The sequence below is a fragment of the Cryptomeria japonica genome, unplaced genomic scaffold, assembly GCF_030272615.1.
Source record: "Cryptomeria japonica unplaced genomic scaffold, Sugi_1.0 HiC_scaffold_64, whole genome shotgun sequence".
In the NCBI taxonomy this organism is placed as follows: domain Eukaryota; kingdom Viridiplantae; phylum Streptophyta; class Pinopsida; order Cupressales; family Cupressaceae; genus Cryptomeria; species Cryptomeria japonica.
In genome coordinates, this window is record NW_026728886.1 from 65,001 (window position 1) to 85,000 (window position 20,000).

The following is a 20,000-nucleotide window of genomic DNA, read 5'->3' on the forward strand; positions in this document are numbered from 1 at the left end:
AGGTGCGCACCTCGGTGTGCTCCGAGGTGCGAACCCGAGAGCGCTCCGAGGTGCCCACGAAGTCGAAAGTCGGGTTAATTGCATTGTTTTCCCCGGGTGCGCTCCGAGGTGCGCAACATCGGTGCGCACCAAGGAGGGCTCCGAAGTGTGCTCCAAGGTGCGCACGATTCGGAGCTCGGTTTGCCCGGGGTGCGCACACCTTGGCTGGGTTGCGCACCCTTTGTGCGCTCCAAGGTGCGCACGAAGTCGGAGCTCGGTTTGCCCCGGGTGCGCACCTTCGCCAGGGTGCGCACCTTGATGCGCACGCCTTGGCTGGGCTGCGCACCTTGGTGGGCGCCATGGTGCGCACCTTTCGTGCGCTCCAAGGTGCGCACGAAGTCGGAGCTCGGTTTGCCCCGGGTGCGCACCTTGGTGGGCGCCATGGTGCACTCCGAGGTGCCCAAGATTGGTGCGCACCAAGGAGCGCTCCGAAGTGCGCTCCAAGGTGCGCAGGTGCGCGCGAAGTCGAAAGTTGGGTTAATTGTCCGGTTTGCCTCGGGTGCGCACCTTGCGTGCACCTTCGCCAGGGTGGGCGCCTTGGTGCGCACACCTTGGCTGGGCTGCGCACCCGGGCGCGCACACCTTGGCACCCGCGTTTCCTTCATTTTAAATTTTTTTTTTTTACAATCTCTCAAGTGGGAAATTCTATAATCTCAACTTTTTTTGCCTTTTCAGGAAACTTTTGAATGGAGCGCATCATTGGTGCGCTCCGAAGTGTGCTCCAAGGTGCGCACCTCTGGTGTGCTCCAAAGCTCTCTCTAGCTGCGTGCACCTGCCCCGGCCGCGCACCCGGCCCCGCCCAGCTTCGCTCACCTGTCCCGGGCGTCTGGTGCGGAACCTTAGAGTAAGAAACATCACCGTGCACCTTGGCCAACGTGCGCGACTCGACCGAGCGCGCACTGGCCGAGGTGCACACCGATTTCACCTGGGTGCGCGCGCAGCACCTCGGGCGCACCGGGGTGCGCGCACAACGCCCGGGTTGCACCGTGGCCTGTGTGCTCGGGGCGCCTCGGGTGCGCGCTCGGTGTCGCCCCCGCGCGCGCGGTAGTGCGGGCAGCGCACCCCGGCCCGGCCCGGCCCCGACGAGAACGCAAACGGGCAAAAGGTTTATTCAAATAGCATTGCGACGCCCGGCGAAAAACTAAAAAAGGGTGCAACACCGGGACTTCCCGGGAGGTCACCCATCCCAGTACTACTCCGGCCCAAGCGCGCTTAACTGCGGAGTTCTGATGGGATCCGGTGCACTAACGCTGGTATGATCGCACCCGTTATGAGCTTGTCGCAGTGTGTACTTAGCAAACCGCGACCCACGTGCGAATCCACCCCGGCCACCCACCCCCGTCGAGGTGCACACCCTCCCTCGCGAAGTGCGCCCCGTTCGCCAAGTGTGAGCCCTGCCCGGGTGCGCGCACCTTGCTAGGGCGTCGGGTGTGCACCCGGCCCGGCCTACGTGCGTGCACCTGGACGGGGCGTCGTGTGCGTGCAGTGTCCCGTCTGCAACGCGGTGCCCACACACCACCTCGGGCGCAACGACCTGCGCTCACATGTGGGCCGAGTGCACCTTGGTGCATGTTCGGGGCGCCTCGGGTGCACGCTCGATCTTGCCCCGGTGCACCAAGGCGCTCGGTTTGCCCCGGGTGCGCACTTGGTGCAAGGTGGGCACCCAAAATAGGGATCAAGCACCAAAACACAAGTTTCGGGATGCAAAATGGGACCCAAGGACCACAAATGCGTTCCAAGACCCATGATGGGTCCACGAGAACAAAAATGTGTTCCGAGACTTAATAAACAAATATTGGGTTTTAGGAGAAGAAACATGCTCTGATGCCCAAAACGAGAATCGACCCCGAAAAGGCCACAGGCCAAAAGTGGGATGCGAGACAAAAAAAAATGGGACCCGAGGACCAAAATTGGGTTCCCAGGTCGAAGACAGGGCAACCGGACAAGAAACGACCTCTAAGGCTCGAAATGAGTCCCGACGACTAAAACTTGACAAGAAGCACCCATCAGGCACCCAACTCGACACCCATGGGATGCCGACCCACCCGGGCTTCCACCTAGCACACCTTGGCACCCACCCACCCTCGCACCCAACCTCGCACCCAACTTAGCACCTTTGAACCCACATTGGCACTCACCCTGACCCTGGCACCTTGGAACCCACATTGGCACTCACCTTGACCCTGGCACCCACCTTTGCACTCACCTTGGGACCCACCCTGGCTCCCACCTCGGCACCCACCCAGACACCCACCTTGGTTCCTTGGCACCCACCTTGGATCCTTGGCACCCACCCCGACACCCACCTTGGCACGCAACTTGGCTACTTGCCACCCACCTTGGCTCCTTGACGCCCACCCCGACAACCACCCCGTGACCTACCCTGGCTAGGGTTGGTGCACACCCACCCTGGTGCCCACCTTGGCACCCACCCCATGACCCACCTTGGCACGCACCTTAGTACCCACCCCGTTACCCACCCTAGGACCCACCCCGTGACCCACCTTGGCCAGGGTGGGTGCCTTGGTGCGCACAACTTGCCTGGGCTGCACACCAGGGCGGGCTCAAGATGGCACCCGCGTTCCGTTTTTTTCACTATCTTTCAAAACGGAAATTTTAAAATCTCGTTTTTTTTTTTTTTTTGCCTTTTCTGGAAATTAGTGAAGGCAGCGCATCAAAGGTGCGCAATGCTGGTGCGAACCCGGGAGCGCTCCGATGTGTGCTCCAAGGTGCGGCGTGCACGAAGTCCGAGCCCGGCTTGCCCCGGGTGCGCACCTCGCGTGCACCTTCGCCGGGGTGAGCACCTTGGCTGGGTTGCGCGCCCTGGTGCGCACCAAGGAGCGCTCTGAAGTGTGCTCCAAGGTGCGGCGTGCACGAAGTCGGAGCTCGGTTTGCCCCGGGTGTGCACCTCGGGTGCGCACCTCGCGTGCACCTTCGCTGCGGTGGGCACCTTGGCTGGGTTGCGCGCCTTGGTGGGCACCATGCAGTGCACGAAGTCGGAGCCCGGTTTGCCCCGGGCGCGCACCTCCGCCAGGGTGGGCACCTTGGTGCGCACAACTTGCCTGGGCTGCGCACCAGGAAGGGCTCAAGATGGCACCCGCGTTCCGTTTTTTTCACTATCTTTCAGAACGGAAATTTTAAAATATCGTTTTTTTTTGCCTTTTCTGGAAATTAGTGAAGGCAGCGCATCAAAGGTGCGCAACGCTGGTGCGAACCTGGGAGCGCTCCGATGTGTGCTCCAAGGTGCGGCGTGCACGAAGTCGGAGCCCGGTTTGCCCCGGGTGCGCCCTGGTGGGCACCATGGTGCGCACCAAGGAGCGCTCCGAAGTGTGCTCCAAGGTGCGGCCTGCACGAAGTCGGAGCCCGGTTTGCCCCGGGCGTGCACCGCGGGTGGGCACCTTGGTGCGCATGCCTTGCCTGGGCTGCGCACCAGGGCGGGCTCAAGATGGCACCCGCGTTCCGTTTTTTTCACTATCTTTCAAAACGGAAATTTTAAAATCTCATTTTTTTTTGCCTTTTCTGGAAATTAGTGAAGGCAGCGCATCAAAGGTGCGCACCTCGCTGCCCACCACGGTGCGCAACGCCGGTGGGCACCCGGGAGTGCTTCGAAGTGTGCTCCAAGGTGCTGCGTGCACGTTGTCGGAGCCCGGTTTGCCCCGGGTGCGCACCTCGCGTGCACCTTCGTCGGGGTGGGCACCTTGGCTGGGTTTGCCCCGGCTGCGCTCCGAAGCGGGGTTATTGGAGCGCCGCCTCTTTTTTTGTCGGAGCGTTTGGTGGGGTTTCTCGCATTGGCTCTTCCCAGGCCCGGTTGCCACCCTGGCGCGCACGAAGTCGGAAGTAGGGTTAATTGCCCGGGTGCGCACCTTTGCCAGGGTGGGCACCTTACCTGGGCTGTGCACCAGGGCGGGCTCAAGATGGCACCCGCGTTCCGTTTTTTTCACTATCTTTCAAAACGGAAATTTTAAAATCTCCTCTTTTTTTTGCCTTTTCTGGAAATTAGTGAAGGCAGCGCATCAAAGGTGCGCACCTCGCTGCCCACCTTGGTGTGCTCTGAGGTGCGCACCCGGGAGCGCTACGAAGTGTGCTCCAAGGTGCGGCGTGCACGTTGTCGGAGCCCGGTTTGCCCCGGGTGCGCACCTCGCCTGCACCTTGGCCGGGGTGGGCACCCTGGCTGGGTTTGCCCAGGGTGCGCTCCGAAGCGGGGTTACTGGAGCGCCCCCTCTTTTTTTGTCAGAGCGTTTGGTGGGGTTTCTCGCATTGGCTCTTCCCAGGCCCGGTTGTTGGGTGCGCTCCCACCCTGGCGCGCGCGAAGTTGGAAGTTGGGTTAATTGCCCGGGCGCGCACCTTCGCCAGGGTGGGCACCTTGGTGCGCACACCTTGGCTGGGCTGCGCACCAGGGCGGGCTCAAGATGGCACCAGCATTCCCTTTTTCTCACTATCTTTCAAAACGGAAATTTTAAAATCTCGTTTTTTTTTGCCTTTTATGGAAATTAGTGAAGGCATCGCATCAAAGGTGCGCACCTCGCTGCCCACCTTGGTGTGCTCCGAGGTGCCCACCACGGTGCGCTCCGAGGTGCCCACCACGGTGCGCAACGCCGGTGCGAACCCGGGAGCGCCCCGATGTGTGCTCCAAGGTGCGGCGTGCACGAAGCCGGACCCCGGTTTGCCCCGGGTGCGCACCTCGCGTGCACCTTGGTGCGCACACCTTGGCTGGGTTGCGCGGCCTGGTGGGCACCATGGTGCGCACCAAGGAGCGCTCCAAAGTGTGCTCCAAGGTGCGGCGTGCACGAAGTCCTAGCCCGGTTTGCCCCGGGTGCGCACCTTCGCCGCGGTGGGCACCATGGCGTGCACGAAGTCGGAGCCCGGTTTGCCCCGGGTGCGCACCTCGCGTGCACCTTCGCCGGGGTGGGCACCTCGGCTGGGTTGCGCGCCCTGGTGCGCACCAAGGAGCGCTCCGAAGTGTGCTCCAAGGTGCGGCGTGCACGAAGTCGGAGCCCGGTTTGCCCCGGGTGCGCACCTTCGCCGCGGTGGGCACCCTGGTGCGCACCATGGCGTGCACGAAGTCGGAGCCCGGTTTGCCCCGGGTGCGCACCTCGCGTGCACCTTCGGCGGGGTTGCGCGCCCTGGTGCGCACCAAGGAGCGCTCCGAAGTGTGCTCCAAGGTGCGGCGTGCACGAAGTCGGAGCCCGGTTTGCCCCGGGTGCGCACCTCGCGTGCACCTTCGGCGGGGTTGCGCGCCCTGGTGGGCACCATGGTGCGCACCAAGGAGCGCTCCGAAGTGTGCTCCAAGGTGCGGCGTGCACGAAGTCGGAGCCCGGTTTGCCCCGGGTGCGCACCTCGCGTGCACCTTCGCCGCGGTGGGCACCATGGCGTGCACGAAGTCGGAGCCCGGTTTGCCCCGGGTGCGCACCTCGCGTGCACCTTCGCCGGGGTGGGCACCTCGGCTGGGTTGCGCGCCCTGGTGCGCACCAAGGAGCGCTCCGAAGTGTGCTCCAAGGTGCGGCGTGCACGAAGTCGGAGCCCGGTTTGCCCCGGGTGCGCACCTCGCGTGCACCTTGGCGCGGTGGGCACCATGGCGTGCACGAAGTCGGAGCCCGGTTTGCCCCGGGTGCGCACCCCGCGTGCACCTTCGCCGGGGTGGGCACCTCGGCTGGGTTGCGCGCCCTGGTGCGCACCAAGGAGCGCTCCGAAGTGTGCTCCAAGGTGCGGCGTGCACGAAGTCGGAGCCCGGTTTGCCCCGGGTGCGCACCTCGCGTGCACCTTCGCCGCGGTGGGCACCTTGGCTGGGTTGGGCACCATTGAGCGCTCCGAAGTGTGCTCCAAGGTGCGCACCATGGCCCTCCAAGGTGCGCAGCATGGCGTGCACGAAGTCGGAGCCCGGTTTGCCCCGGGTGCGCACCTCGCGTGCACCTTCGCCAGGGTGGGCACCTCGGTGCGCACACCTTCTCAATGTTTTCTTGCCTTTTCTGGAAATTGGTGAAGGCAGCGCATCAAAGGTGCGCACCTCGGTGTGCTCCGAGGTGCGAACCCGAGAGCGCTCCGAGGTGCCCACGAAGTCGAAAGTCGGGTTAATTGCATTGTTTTCCCCGGGTGCGCTCCGAGGTGCGCAACATCGGTGCGCACCAAGGAGGGCTCCGAAGTGTGCTCCAAGGTGCGCACGATTCGGAGCTCGGTTTGCCCGGGGTGCGCACACCTTGGCTGGGTTGCGCACCCTTTGTGCGCTCCAAGGTGCGCACGAAGTCGGAGCTCGGTTTGCCCCGGGTGCGCACCTTCGCCAGGGTGCGCACCTTGATGCGCACGCCTTGGCTGGGCTGCGCACCTTGGTGGGCGCCATGGTGCGCACCTTTCGTGCGCTCCAAGGTGCGCACGAAGTCGGAGCTCGGTTTGCCCCGGGTGCGCACCTTGGTGGGCGCCATGGTGCACTCCGAGGTGCCCAAGATTGGTGCGCACCAAGGAGCGCTCCGAAGTGCGCTCCAAGGTGCGCAGGTGCGCGCGAAGTCGAAAGTTGGGTTAATTGTCCGGTTTGCCTCGGGTGCGCACCTTGCGTGCACCTTCGCCAGGGTGGGCGCCTTGGTGCGCACACCTTGGCTGGGCTGCGCACCCGGGCGCGCACACCTTGGCACCCGCGTTTCCTTCATTTTAAATTTTTTTTTTTTACAATCTCTCAAGTGGGAAATTCTATAATCTCAACTTTTTTTGCCTTTTCAGGAAACTTTTGAATGGAGCGCATCATTGGTGCGCTCCGAAGTGTGCTCCAAGGTGCGCACCTCTGGTGTGCTCCAAAGCTCTCTCCAGCTGCGTGCACCTGCCCCGGCCGCGCACCCGGCCCCGCCCAGCTTCGCTCACCTGTCCCGGGCGTCTGGTGCGGAACCTTAGAGTAAGAAACATCACCGTGCACCTTGGCCAACGTGCGCGACTCGACCGAGCGCGCACTGGCCGAGGTGCACACCGATTTCACCTGGGTGCGCGCGCAGCACCTCGGGCGCACCGGGGTGCGCGCACAACGCCCGGGTTGCACCGTGGCCTGTGTGCTCGGGGCGCCTCGGGTGCGCGCTCGGTGTCGCCCCCGCGCGCTGCGGTAGTGCGGGCAGCGCACCCCGGCCCGGCCCGGCCCCGACGAGAACGCAAACGGGCAAAAGGTTTATTCAAATAGCATTGCGACGCCCGGCGAAAAACTAAGAAAGGGTGCAACACCGGGACTTCCCGGGAGGTCACCCATCCCAGTACTACTCCGGCCCAAGCGCGCTTAACTGCGGAGTTCTGATGGGATCCGGTGCACTAACGCTGGTATGATCGCACCCGTTATGAGCTTGTCGCAGTGTGTACTTAGCAAACCGCGACCCACGTGCGAATCCACCCCGGCCACCCACCCCCGTCGAGGTGCACACCCTCCCTCGCGAAGTGCGCCCCGTTCGCCAAGTGTGAGCCCTGCCCGGGTGCGCGCACCTTGCTAGGGCGTCGGGTGTGCACCCGGCCCGGCCTACGTGCGTGCACCTGGACGGGGCGTCGTGTGCGTGCAGTGTCCCGTCTGCAACGCGGTGCCCACACACCACCTCGGGCGCAACGACCTGCGCTCACATGTGGGCCGAGTGCACCTTGGTGCATGTTCGGGGCGCCTCGGGTGCACGCTCGATCTTGCCCCGGTGCACCAAGGCGCTCGGTTTGCCCCGGGTGCGCACTTGGTGCAAGGTGGGCACCCAAAATAGGGATCAAGCACCAAAACACAAGTTTCGGGATGCAAAATGGGACCCAAGGACCACAAATGCGTTCCAAGACCCATGATGGGTCCACGAGAACAAAAATGTGTTCCGAGACTTAATAAACAAATATTGGGTTTTAGGAGAAGAAACATGCTCTGATGCCCAAAACGAGAATCGACCCCGAAAAGGCCACAGGCCAAAAGTGGGATGCGAGACAAAAAAAAATGGGACCCGAGGACCAAAATTGGGTTCCCAGGTCGAAGACAGGGCAACCGGACAAGAAACGACCTCTAAGGCTCGAAATGAGTCCCGACGACTAAAACTTGACAAGAAGCACCCATCAGGCACCCAACTCGACACCCATGGGATGCCGACCCACCCGGGCTTCCACCTAGCACACCTTGGCACCCACCCACCCTCGCACCCAACCTCGCACCCAACTTAGCACCTTTGAACCCACATTGGCACTCACCCTGACCCTGGCACCTTGGAACCCACATTGGCACTCACCTTGACCCTGGCACCCACCTTTGCACTCACCTTGGGACCCACCCTGGCTCCCACCTCGGCACCCACCCAGACACCCACCTTGGTTCCTTGGCACCCACCTTGGATCCTTGGCACCCACCCCGACACCCACCTTGGCACGCAACTTGGCTACTTGCCACCCACCTTGGCTCCTTGACGCCCACCCCGACAACCACCCCGTGACCTACCCTGGCTAGGGTTGGTGCACACCCACCCTGGTGCCCACCTTGGCACCCACCCCATGACCCACCTTGGCACGCACCTTAGTACCCACCCTGTTACCCACCCTAGGACCCACCCCGTGACCCACCTTGGCCAGGGTGGGTGCACCCACCCTGGTGCCCACCTTGGCACCCACCCATCCTAGCACCCAGCCTGTGACCGGGCTTGGAACCCAACCTTGCACCCGTCTTGGCCAGTGTGGGTGCGCACCCATCCTGGCACCCACGTTGTGACACACCCTTTAACCCACGCACCCTAGCAGCCACGTTGGCACCCACCTTGGAACACAACCTAGCAACTTGGCACCCACCCCGTGACCCACCTTGGCATCCACCATAGCAGTCGCCCACTTGGCACCCACCTTGGAACCCAAGTTGGCACCCACCTCGGCACCCACCTTGACACTTGTGGACCCACCTTGCCACTCACCCTAGCATCGACCCATCCTAGCACCCATTCTGGCACCTTTGCACCCTAGCACTCACCCATCCTAGCACCTAACCTGTGACCCACCTTGACACTCACCCTCGCACCCACCTTGGAACCCAACCTAGCACCCACCCACCCTGACACCAACCCTAGCACCTACCCACCCTTGCACCCACCCTGTGACCCATCTTGGCACCCACCCATCCTACCACTCAACCTATCACCCACCTTCTCACCCACCTTGGCATCCACCTTAGCACCCACCCACACTGGCACCTTGGCACCCACCTCGGGCAAGGTGGGTGCACACCCACCCTGACACCCAATTTAGAACCAACCGAGCATGTTACCCACCTTGGCACCCACATTGCAGCCCACCCTAGTACCCACCCTATGACCCACATTGGCATCCACACCCTAGCACCCAGGCACCTCGACACCCGCCTTGACACGCACCCTAGCACTAAACCTGTGACCCACCTTGGAACTCACCCTAGAACCCACCCACCCTGTGAACCACCTTGGCATCCACCTTAGCACCCACCCACCTTGGCACCCACTCTAGCACTCACCCATCCTAACACCCAACTTGTTACCCACCTTGGCACCCGCCCTCGCGTCCACCTTGAAACCCACCCTAGCACCCACCCACGCAGGAGCCCACCTTGGCACCCAACCTAACACCCACGCATCCTGGCACCCAACTTGTGACCCACCTTGGAACCCACCCTAGTACCCACCTTTGAACCCACTATATCACCAACCCACCTTGGCACCCACCCTATGACCCTCTTTGGAATCCACCCTAGCACGCACCCACCCTGGCACCCACCATGGAGCGCACCCTAGCACCCACCCACCTCGGCACGCACCTCAACACCCACCTTGGTGTGCGCACTGCGCCAACCTCTCAAAGACCCTATGTGGTGCGCTCCAAAGTGTACACCTTTGGTGCGCTCCAAGGTGCGCACCTTTGGTGCACACCGAGGTGCACACCAAAGTGTGCACCGAGGTGAGCACCAAAGTGCACTCCAAGGTGCACACCAAGGCGTGCACCTTTGGTGCGGTCAATGCAAACGAATTCGGAAGTTGGGGTCGATGTCCTAATCGCTGCTGCAGACTACACGTATGAGAATCGGACAAATAGCTTTATATAGGGGAGGTGTTGCGTTTGATGGGTCGACTCCCCTGGTTGTGTGCACTGCACCAACTTCAAAGACCCTGTCTTGTTTAAGAAGTCAAAAGTTGGGGTGGATGTCCTAATCATTGCTGCAGTCTACGCATGTATGAGAATCAGACAAATAGCTTATATAGGGGAGGTGTTGCATTCGGTGGGTTGACTCCCCTGGTTGTGCGCACTGCGCCAACCTCAAAGACCCCGCATAGCAGAAGAAGTCGGAAGTCGGATTTTGGTGAGCACCAAGGCATGCACCTTTGGTGCGGTCAACGCAGACGAATTCAGAAGTTGGGGTGGATGTCCTAATCGTTGTTGCAGGCTACACATGTATGAGAATCAGACAAATAGCTTATATAGGGGAGGTGTTGGGTTTGATGGGTCAACTCCCTTGGTTGTGCGCATTACGCCAACCTCAAAGACCTTGTTTTCGTTAAGAAGTCAAAAGTTGGGGTCAATGTCCTAATGGCTCCTGTAGGCTACACATGTATGAGAATCGGACAAATAGCTTATATAGGGGAGGTGTTGGGTTTGATGGGTCGACTCCCCTGGTTGTGCGCATTACGTCAACCTCAAAGACCTTGTTTTCGTTAAGAAGTCAAAAGTTGGGGTCGATGTCCTAATTGCTCCTGTAGACTACACATGTATGAGAATCAGACAAATAGCTTATATAGGGGAGGTGTTGGGTTTGATGGGTTGACTCCCCTAGTTGTTCGCATTACACCAACCTCAAAGACCTTGTTTTCGTTTAGAAGCCGAAAGTTGGGGTCGATGTCCTAATTGCTCCTGCAGGCTACGCATGTATGAGAATCAGACAAATAGCTTATATAGGGGAGGTGTTGGGTTTGATGGGTCGACTCCCCTGGTTGTGCGCATTGCGCCAACCTCAAAGACCCTGCATTGCGGATGAAGTCGAAAGTCAGAGTTTGGTGTGCTACAAGGTGTGGTCGAAGGTGCTCACCTAGGTGTGCACCTTTGGAGCGCAGGAAAAGTGCCCTCCAAAAGTGCGCACCTTTGGAGTGCACAAAAGTGCCCTCCAAAAGTGCGCACCTTTGGAGCGCACAAAAGTGCCCTCCAAAAAGTGCCCTCCAAAAGTGCGCACCTTTGGAGCGCACAAAAGTGCCCTCCAAAAAGTGCCCTCCAAAAGTGCGCACCTTTGGAGTGCAGAAAAGTGCCCTCCAAAAAGTGCCCTCCAAAAGTGTGCACCTTTGGAGTGCACAAAAGTGCCCTCCAAAAGTGCGCACCTTTGGAGCGCAGAAAAGTGCCCTCCAAAAAGTGCCCTCCAAAAGTGCGCACCTTTGGAGCGCAGAAAAGTGCCCTCCAAAAAGTGCCCTCCAAAAGTGCGCACCTTTGGAGCGCAGAAAAGTGCCCTCCAAAAAGTGCCCTCCAAAAGTGCGCACCTTTGGAGCGCAGAAAAGTGCCCTCCAAAAAGTGCCCTCCAAAAGTGCGCACCTTTGGAGCGCACAAAAGTGCCCTCCAAAAAGTGCCCTCCAAAAGTGCGCACCTTTGGAGCGCACAAAAGTGCCCTCCAAAAGTGCGCACCTTTGGAGCGCACAAAAGTGCCCTCCAAAAGTGCGCACTTTTGGTGCGCACCAAGGCGCTGGTTCGGTCGTTGCAGGCGAGTTCGGAAGTTGGGGTCGATGTCCTGAGCGGAGGTGCAAACTACACAGGTGTCGGAATCGGACAAATAGCTTATATAGGGGAGGTGTATGCTTCGATGGGTCGACTCCCCAGGTTGAGCGCACCGCGCCAACCTCAAAGACCCTACGGTATGGATGAAGTCGGAAGTTGGGTCCGATGACCGATTCGATTAGTAGGTATGCTCATGAGGTCGGAATTTGGGTCCGATGACCTGCCATGTGCAGGAAGGCGAATGTTGGCACTGTGCGTTGCAAGGTGCACACCAAGGTGCTGGTGCGGTCTTTTTAGTCGAGTTCGGAAGTTGGGGTCGATGTCCTGATCGGAGGTGCAAGCTACACAGGTGTGGGAATCGGACAAATAGCTTATATAGGGGAGGTGTATGCTTCGTTGGGTCGACTCCCCGGGTTGAGCGCACCGCGCCAACCTCAAAGACCCTACGGTATGGATGAAGTCGGAAGTTGGGTCCGATGACCGATTCGATATGTAGGCATACTCGCGAGGTCGGAATTTGGGTCCGATGACCTGCCATGTGCAGGAAGGCGAATGTTGGCACTGTGCGTTGCAAGGTGCGCACCAAGGCGCTGGTTCGGTCGTTGCAGGCGAGTTCGGAAGTTGGGGTCGATGTCCTGATCGGAGGTGCAAACTACACAGGTGTGGGAATCGGACAAATAGCTTATATAGGGGAGGTGTATGCTTCGTTGGGTCGACTCCCCGGGTTGAGCGCACCGCGCCAACCTCAAAGACCCTACGGTATGGATGAAGTCGGAAGTTGTGTCCGATGACCGATTCGATATGTAGGCATACTCGCGAGGTCGGAATTTGGGTCCGATGACCTGCCATGTGCAGGAAGGCGAATGTTGGGACTGTGCGTCGCAAGGTGCGCACCAAGGCGCTGGTGCCGTCGTTGCAGTCGAGTTCGGAAGTTGGGGTCGATGTCCTGGTCAGAGGTGCAAACTACACAGGTGTGGGAATCGGACAAATAGCTTATATAGGGGAGGTGTATGCTTCGATGGGTCGACTCCCCGGGTTGAGCGCACCGCGCCAACCTCAAAGACCCTACAGTATGGATGAAGTCGGAAGTTGGGTCCGATGACCGATTCGATACGTAGGCATATTGGCGAGGTCTGAATTTGTGTCCGATGACCTGCCATGCGCAGGAAGGCGGAATTTGGGTCCGATGACCGAGTTGATGGCGTGCCATGCGCAGAAAGGCGGAATTTGGGTCCGATGACCGAGTTGATGTTGATGGCCCGCCATGCACAGGAAGGCGGAATTTGGGTCCGATGACCGATTTGAAGGCGTGCCATGCGCAGAAAGGCGGAGTTTGGGTCCGATGACCGAGTTGATATTGATGGCCCGCCATGCGCAGGAAGGCGGAATTTGGGTCCGATGACCTGACATACGCATGGAGTCCGACTCGGGGGCCGATGTTCGATTCGATGACTTGCATTGTGGGTAAAGTCGGAAGTTGTGGTCTTTGACCCGATTCGATGACCAGACTTCGGCTGCTTGAGAATCGGACAAATAACTTATATAGGGGAGGTAGTGTTCTCGAGCATCCTCCCCCCGTGCCCGTTTATGTCGATTGATGCTGGTGCTCGACTGGTTGGAGCGCTCGGATGCAAAAATCTTGCACCAGGATTTATCGATTGTGATGGACACGGCAAGTCTCCTGATTGCTATGCAGGAGCTCATCGTGAATCTCTATGCGGCCTTGGTATGGACTCGACCTGCGGAATGGTTCGGCAATGGTAGTCGCTCCAACACGTCCTTGCAATGGCCACAGAGGTGATTCGACTAGAGCTCCAGTCTAGCTTTTGGGTTGCTTGGCGGACTGGTATAGCCGCGATCGAGTTCCGGCCATGAACGTTTTAGATAGCTCTTGGGCTTTCTGGGACGGAAGTCGGAAGTTTGGGCTGTTGTCCGATTTGATGACCATTCTTCGGATGTGTGAGAATCGGACAAATAACTTATATAGGGGACTGTGTTGTCTCACGCAGCCCCCTCCGTGCCCCTCTATCTCGACCGATGTTGGTGCTTGAAAGGGTTGGGATCGCTCGGATTTATAAACGTGCACCACCATTTGTCGAGTGTGAGGGACGCGGCAGGTCTCCTAAATGCTATACGGGCGCTCTCTGAGAATCTCTATCCGGCCTCGACACAGACTAGTCTTGCTGAATGGTTTGGCACTGGTAGTCGATCCAACACGTCGTTGTTGTGGCCGCCTAGGCGATTCGATTCGAGCCCCCGTCTAGCTTTTGGGTTGCTTGGCGGATTTTGCCCTATCCGCAAGTGAGCTCGGTCCCTAAACGTTCGAGAAACCCGATTGCTATGCGCCGACTCTCTTTCTTGCGAGCCTCCATCTAGCTTTTGGGTCTCTACGGAACGGAAGTCGGAATCTGGGACCGTTGTTTGATTCGACGAGGCAGACTACGGTTGTGCGAGAATCGGACAAATAACTTATATAGGGGAGGTGTTGACTGGAGCATTCTCCCCCGTGCCCCTCTAACTCGACCAATGCTGGCGCTCGAACGGTGGTAGCGCTCGGATTTTCGTTGAGCGCCAGCATTGGTCGATTTAGAGGGGCATGCGAGATTCCCGAATGCTATGCGAGGGCTCTAACGGAAATGTCTATTGGTTTCGGTATGGATGCAATTGCGAGTGGTTCGGCAAAGGTAGTCGTTCCGATGCGTCCATGTCGTGGCCAAATCGATAATTCGATTTGAGCCCTCGTATAGCATTTGGGTCTCTCGATGTGATTCCGCATTCCAGTCCCTTTGGGCACTGCTTGAGCCGCATCCCAGGGGGTTCCCTTCCCAATAATCTGCCTCGCAACCCGATTGCTATGCGGTGAGGCTCCTCGGCCGCCTCGGAACTATTTGTGTATCAGACGCATCGCGGGATAAGGGGTTGGCAACGGTAGTCGCCCCAAGCGCGTCCGATGCTTGGACCATTCCGAGGCGGCCCTGAAGCCTCTTCCGTCTAGCCGTTGGGTCCTTCTCGCCGCATCCCTTGCCTCGCACCCCGATTGCTATGCGGTGAGGCTCCTCGGCCGCCTTGGAACTATCTGTGTATCAGACGCATCGCGGGATAAGGGGTTGTCACTGGTAGTCGCCCCAAGCGCGTCCGATGCTTGGACCATTCCGAGGCGGCCCTGAAGCCTCTTCCGTCTAGCCGTTGGGTCCTTCTCGCCGCATCCCTCGACTCGCACCCCGATTGCTATGCGGTGAGGCTCCTCGGCCGCCTTGGAACTATCTGTGTATCGGACGCGTCGCGGGATAAGGGGTTGTCACTGGTAGTCGCCCCAAGCGCGTCCGATGCTTGGACCATTCCGAGGCGGCCCTGAAGCCTCTTCCGTCTAGCCGTTGGGTCCTTCTCGCCGCATCCCTCGCCTCGCACCCCGATTGCTATGCGGTGAGGCTCCTCGGCCGCCTTGGAACTATCTGTGTATCGGACGCGTCGCGGGATAAGGGGTTGTCACTGGTAGTCGCCCCAAGCGCGTGCGATGCATGGACCATTCCCAGGCGGCCCTGAAGCCTCTTCCGTCTAGCCGTTGGGTCCTTCTCGCCGCATCCCTCGCCTCGCACCCCGATTGCTATGCGGTGAGGCTCCTCGGCCGCCTTGGAACTATCTGTGTATCGGACGCGTCGCGGGATAAGGGGTTGTCACTGGTAGTCGCCCCAAGCGCGTCCGATGCTTGGACCATTCCGAGGCGGCCCTGAAGCCTCTTCCGTCTAGCCGTTGGGTCCTTCTCGCCGCATCCCTCGCCTCGCACCCCGATTGCTATGCGGTGAGGCTCCTCGGCCGCCTTGGAACTATCTGTGTATCGGACGCGTCGCGGGATAAGGGGTTGTCACTGGTAGTCGCCCCAAGCGCGTCCGATGCTTGGACCATTCCGAGGCGGCCCTGAAGCCTCTTCCGTCTAGCCGTTGGGTCCTTCTCGCCGCATCCCTCGCCTCGCACCCCGATTGCTATGCGGTGAGGCTCCTCGGCCGCCTTGGAACTATCTGTGTATCGGACGCGTCGCGGGATAAGGGGTTGTCACTGGTAGTCGCCCCAAGCGCGTCCGATGCTTGGACCATTCCGAGGCGGCCCTGAAGCCTCTTCCGTCTAGCCGTTGGGTCCTTCTCGCCGCATCCCTCGCCTCGCACCCCGATTGCTATGCGGTGAGGCTCCTCGGCCGCCTTGGAACTATCTGTGTATCGGACGCATCGCGGGATAAGGGGTTGTCACTGGTAGTCGCCCCAAGCGCGTCCGATGCTTGGACCATTCCGAGGCGGCCCTGAAGCCTCTTCCGTCTAGCCGTTGGGTCCTTCTCGCCGCATCCCTCGCCTCGCACCCCGATTGCTATGCGGTGAGGCTCCTCGGCCGCCTTGGAACTATCTGTGTATCGGACGCGTCGCGGGATAAGGGGTTGTCACTGGTAGTCGCCCCAAGCGCGTCCGATGCTTGGACCATTCCGAGGCGGCCCTGAAGCCTCTTCCGTCTAGCCGTTGGGTCCTTCTCGCCGCATCCCTCGCCTCGCACCCCGATTGCTATGCGGTGAGGCTCCTCGGCCGCCTTGGAACTATCTGTGTATCGGACGCGTCGCGGGATAAGGGGTTGTCACTGGTAGTCGCCCCAAGCGCGTCCGATGCTTGGACCATTCCGAGGCGGACCTGAAGCCTCTTCCGTCTAGCCGTTGGGTCCTTCTCGCCGCATCCCTCGCCTCGCACCCCGATTGCTATGCGGTGAGGCTCCTCGGCCGCCTTGGAACTATCTGTGTATCGGACGCGTCGCGGGATAAGGGGTTGTCACTGGTAGTCGCCCCAAGCGCGTCCGATGCTTGGACCATTCCGAGGCGGCCCTGAAGCCTCTTCCGTCTAGCCGTTGGGTCCTTCTTGCCGCATCCCTCGCCTCGCACCCCGATTGCTATGCGGTGAGGCTCCTCGGCCGCCTTGGAACTATCTGTGTATCGGACGCGTCGCGGGATAAGGGGTTGTCACTGGTAGTCGCCCCAAGCGCGTCCGATGCTTGGACCATTCCGAGGCGGCCCTGAAGCCTCTTCCGTCTAGCCGTTGGGTCCTTCTCGCCGCATCCCTCGCCTCGCACCCCGATTGCTATGCGGTGAGGCTCCTCGGCCGCCTTGGAACTATCTGTGTATCGGACGCATCGCGGGATAAGGGGTTGTCACTGGTAGTCGCCCCAAGCGCGTCCGATGCTTGGACCATTCCGAGGCGGCCCTGAAGCCTCTTCCGTCTAGCCGTTGGGTCCTTCTCGCCGCATCCCTCGCCTCGCACCCCGATTGCTATGCGGTGAGGCTCCTCGGCCGCCTTGGAACTATCTGTGTATCGGACGCGTCGCGGGATAAGGGGTTGTCACTGGTAGTCGCCCCAAGCGCGTCCGATGCTTGGACCATTCCGAGGCGGACCTGAAGCCTCTTCCGTCTAGCCGTTGGGTCCTTCTCGCCGCATCCCTCGCCTCGCACCCCGATTGCTATGCGGTGAGGCTCCTCGGCCGCCTTGGAACTATCTGTGTATCGGACGCGTCGCGGGATAAGGGGTTGTCACTGGTAGTCGCCCCAAGCGCGTCCGATGCTTGGACCATTCCGAGGCGGCCCTGAAGCCTCTTCCGTCTAGCCGTTGGGTCCTTCTCGCCGCATCCCTCGCCTCGCACCCCGATTGCTATGCGGTGAGGCTCCTCGGCCGCCTTGGAACTATCTGTGTATCGGACGCGTCGCGGGATAAGGGGTTGTCACTGGTAGTCGCCCCAAGCGCGTCCGATGCTTGGACCATTCCGAGGCGGACCTGAAGCCTCTTCCCTCTAGCCGTTGGGGCTTTCTCGCCGCATCCCTCGCCTCGCACCCCGATTGCTATTCGGTGAGGCTCCTCGGCCGCCTTGGAACTATCTGTGTATCGGACGCATCGCGGGATAAGGGGTTGGCAGTGGTAGTCGCCCCAAGCGCGTCCGATGCTTGGACCATTCCGAGGCGGCCCTGCAGCCTCTTCCGTCTAGCCGTTGGGGCCATCTCGCTGCATCCCCCACCTCGCACCACGATTGCTATGCGGTGAGGCTCCTTGGCCGCCTCGGAACTATCTGTGTATCGGACGCATCGCGGGATAAGGGGTTGTCACTGGTAGTCGCCCCAAGCGCGTCCGATGCTTGGACTATTCCGAGGCGGCCCTGCAGCCTCTTCCGTCTAGCCGTTGGGGCCATCTCGCCGCATCCCCCAGCTCCTCGGCCGCCTCGGAACTATCTGTGTATCGGACGCATCGCGGGATAAGGGGTTGGCAGTGGTAGTCGCCCCAAGCGCGTTCGATGCTTGGACTATTCCGAGGCGGCCCCGCAGCCTCTTCCGTCTACCCTTTGGGGCCATCTCGCCGCATCCCTCGCCTCGCACCCCGATTGCTATGCGGTGAGGCTCCTCGGCCGCCTGGGAACTATCTTCGTATCGGATGCATCGCGGGATAAGGGGTTGTCACTGGTAGTCGCCCCAAGCGCGTCCGATGCTTGGACTATTCCGAGGCGGCCCTGTGGCCTCTTCCGTCTAGCCGTTGGGGCCATCTCGCCGCATCCCTCACCTCGCACCCCCATTGCTATGCGGTGAGGCTCCTCGGCCGCCTTGGAACTGTCTTCGTATCGGAAGCATCGCGGGATAAGGGGTTGTCACTGGTAGTCGCCCCAAGCGCGTCCGATGCTTGGACTATTCCGAGGCGGCCCTGCAGCCTCTTCCGTCTAGCCGTTGGGGCCATCTCGCCGCATCCCCCACCTCGCACCCGGATTGCTATGCGGTGAGGCTCCTCGGCCGCCTTGGAACTATCTTCGTATCGGACGCATCGCGGGATAAGGGGTTGTCACTGGTAGTCGCCCCAAGCGCGTCCGATGCTTGGACTATTCCGACGCGGCCCTGTGGCCTCTTCCGTCTAGCCGTTGGGGCCATCTCGCCGCATCCCCCACCTCGCACCCCGATTGCTATGCGGTGAGGCTCCTCGGCCGCCTTGGAACCATCTTCGTATCGGACGCATCGCGGGATGAGGGGTTGTCACTGGTAGTCGCCCCAAGCGCGTCCGATGCTTGGACCATTCCGAGGCGGCCCTGAAGCCTCTTCCGTCTAGCCGTTGGGGCCTTCCCGCCCCATCCCTCGCCTCGCACCCCCGATTGCTATGCGGTGAGGCTCCTCGGCCGCCTTGGAACCATCTGTGTATCGGACGCATCGCGGGATAAGGGGTTGGCACTGGTAGTCGCCCCAAGCGCGTCCGATGCTTGGAGCATTCCGAGGTGGCCCTGAAGCCTCTTCCGTCTAGCCGTTGGGGCCTTCCCGCCCCATCCCTCGCCTCGCACCCCGATTGATATGCGGTGAGGCTCCTCGGCCGCCTTGGAACTATCTGTGTATCGGACGCATCGCGGGATAAGGGGTTGGCACTGGTAGTCGTCCCAATCGCGTCCGATGCTTGGACCATTCCGAGGCGGCCCTGCAGCCTCTTCCGTTTAGCCGTCGGGGCCTTCCCGCCGCATCCCTCGCCTCGCATCCCGATTCCTATGCGGTGAGTCTTCTCGGCCGCCGCGGAACTATACCTGTTATTGCTACTGCATCCTTCGGCTGGTAACCTCCTCTGCCGCCTTGGAACGTTCTCTTTGTCGGACGCGTCGCGGGATAAGGGGTTGGCACTGGTAGTCGCCCCAAGCGCGCCCGATGCATAGACCGCTCCGAGTTGACCTTGCTTTCAGCCTCTCACATGCATAGACCTCTCTGAGTCGACCCTGCAGCCTCTCACGTTTAGCCTTTGGAATCTCGCCTCACAACATGATTGCTATCCTTGATGCATCCCTTGCCTCGAGCCCTGATTGCTTTCTTGGCTGCATCCCTCCTCTCCTCACAGCCCGGTTGTCATCACTGCTTCATCCGTCGCTTCATGCATTCTGGCTGCTGGGCCCTTCCCACCGCACACCTCGATTGCTATCTCTTCTGCATCACACACCCCGATTGCTATCTCTGCTACATCCCTCGGCTCTCACTTCTGCATCCTTCGCCTCCCACCTCGATTGCTATCAATGCTGCATCCGTAACCTCACACCCCGATTGCTATGCGGGGAGGCTCCTTGGCCGCCTTGGAAATTTCTGTGTGTCGGACGCACCGCGGGATAAGGGGTTGGCACTGGTAGTCGCCCCAAGTGCGCCCGATTCTTAGACCGCTTCGAGGTGACCTCGTAGCCTCTTTCGTCCAGGCTTCCTGCCTTCAACGCCCTTTTTACACCTCGATTGCTATGCGCGGGCTCGTTGGCGTCTA

General features: G+C 60.5%; 2 non-coding genes across 2 annotated transcripts; both read right to left on the reverse strand.

The window, feature by feature from the left end:
• Window positions 1–1,187: 1,187 nt before the first annotated feature.
• Window positions 1,188–1,306, reverse strand: LOC131863467 (5S ribosomal RNA). Its single transcript, XR_009362368.1, has one exon. It is a non-coding gene; the product is annotated as a 5S ribosomal RNA (ribosomal RNA).
• Window positions 1,307–7,221: 5,915 nt separating this feature from the next.
• Window positions 7,222–7,340, reverse strand: LOC131863478 (5S ribosomal RNA). The gene has a single exon (XR_009362379.1). It is a non-coding gene; the product is annotated as a 5S ribosomal RNA (ribosomal RNA).
• Between the last annotated feature and the right edge of the window lie 12,660 nt (window positions 7,341–20,000).